Here is a 1,926-nt window from a genome sequence, read left to right on the forward strand (position 1 = left end):
TGAACACAGCCTGCTCTGACAAAAGATGAAACATTTTCTCACAAATTAAGAAGATCACCACACAAGCCATTAAAAATAATTGCATGAACTATCTCACTTGATTCTTTTGCTGGAAATGAGACAGCACCATCTGCTCAGAGCATTAATTCCTTAGCAGGGATTATCTTGAGCAAGAAATCAACAGAATGTCTTTCTGACTCCTCCCGAACTACATAATAAAAGAAAAGGGATTTTGCTTAATTTTGGTTCTGATCTCTGCTCACTTCATTTCTTCACTCTCAGATTTACTCTGTTCAAGACTGGTCTATGAACTCAAAATTGCTCACACATTCCCTACTACCCATATGTAAGTCTTGTAAATGCATTTTTGTGACAGCTTTCTCACTAGTTAGCCTTTACTCAAGTTTTATTTGAAATGGTTCTTGATATAATTTTTTTTTGCCTCTTCCCCCTGAAAGAAAAAAATGCACTCTTAATTTCTTATTGTCAGTGATTTATCATGTGGTTAAAAATCATAAAGCAAACTGCTGTTGTAAAGAGGAACACCAGAACATAAGTATATGCCATTAGCTCAGTTTACAACTGGATTTTAACACCCTACACATGGCACAAATTTATAAACACAGTACAAGACATCGACTAGTCATGATACAGGGACAAGTATTTATAGAGGGCAATAGTTTTAGAGGCAAATGTTGCTGCTGTTCTTACGTAAGAACATACCTGTGGTATAGGACACAAGTAGGATGTTTATTCTGGGCCTCTGCAGAGAGAAGATGTGAAACAGAAAGACTGTTCTGCCTAGATAGAGAGGAGTTGGGGTTGTGCAGCCTGGAGAAGAGAAAGCTCTGGGAAGACCTTGTTCTGGCCTTTCAGTTCTTAACAGGGGATTATGAGAAAGATGGAGAGACACTTTTTACTAGGGCCTGCAGTGACAGGGCAAAGGGCAATGGTTTTAAACTGAGAGTAGATTAGATTGGACATGAGGAGGAAATTTTTAAGATGCGGATGGTGAGGCACTGGCACAGGTTGCCTAGAGGAGCTGTGGATGCCTCATCATTAGAAATGTCCAAGGCCAGGTTGGATGGGGCTTGGAGCAAGCTGGTCCAGTGAAAGATGCCCCCACCCACTGCAGGGAGGTTGGACTCTATAATCTTTAAAGGGCCCTTCCAACTCACAGCCAGTCCAGGATTTATACTTGCAACTCCCATTAAGATTTGCAAGATTTGCCCTAGTAAATCCATCACCTCTTTGGAAAACAATATCTTGTTCATCCTACTTCTCAACAAGTTTTGCTTCTAGGGATGTGAATTTGGGCTGCTTCCTTGGAGTATCAGATGCTGCTCTGCTTTGGGGCCTGCAAAGGAGAAGTAACAGACTGCACATACACCTGACCTCTCTGTGATATTCCTCCATCACACATACAAAGCACTCATGGACATTTATTTTTGTCTTCTATGGAGAAACACCTCTCAATTCCAGTTTCTGCTAAGGCCAAGACATAAAGGTCAGCAAAGACAGCCTCTCTGAGGCACAGTCCCTACCAGGGAGAGCTGTTCTTTGCCTGGTCTTTGCCAGAAACCTTTGTTTTCCTCCTTCATCTCCTTTTATACTATATCATTTACCAGAAGCAAATGACTCCCTTTCCCATCCAAGACTGCAGTTCAGCTCTGCTGAGCTCTGCTGCCCACCTCTGTCTGTTCACATGGGCAATAGCCCTTCTTGGTCCACTGTCCAACAGCCCATTTGGAGAAGCCACACACTCTTATCTCTACCCTCAACACTGCACAAAGCAGCCTGAAGTCACAGTGGTGAATCCAGGCAGCAACAGGAAGAAATCCTGGTTGTCTCAAAGTCACAGTCCCCAGAGGATTCAGACAGCATTTGCTTCCAGATACTCAAAACACACAGAGGCACTCTCAGCCA

At 42.7% G+C, this 1,926-nt stretch overlaps 1 protein-coding gene across 1 annotated transcript in view; it reads right to left on the reverse strand.

Annotated features, from left to right (window-relative positions):
* LOC103799948 (zinc finger protein 462-like) overlaps positions 1 to 1,926 on the reverse strand; it is a gene marked incomplete at its 5' end in the record, with an annotated part of 15,113 nt that overhangs the window by 1,915 nt on the left and 11,272 nt on the right. The gene's annotated exons all lie outside the window — the stretch shown is intronic.

Source organism: Acanthisitta chloris, unplaced genomic scaffold (genome assembly GCF_000695815.1).
Source record: "Acanthisitta chloris isolate BGI_N310 unplaced genomic scaffold, ASM69581v1 scaffold22873, whole genome shotgun sequence".
Classification (NCBI taxonomy): Eukaryota; Metazoa; Chordata; class Aves; order Passeriformes; family Acanthisittidae; genus Acanthisitta; species Acanthisitta chloris.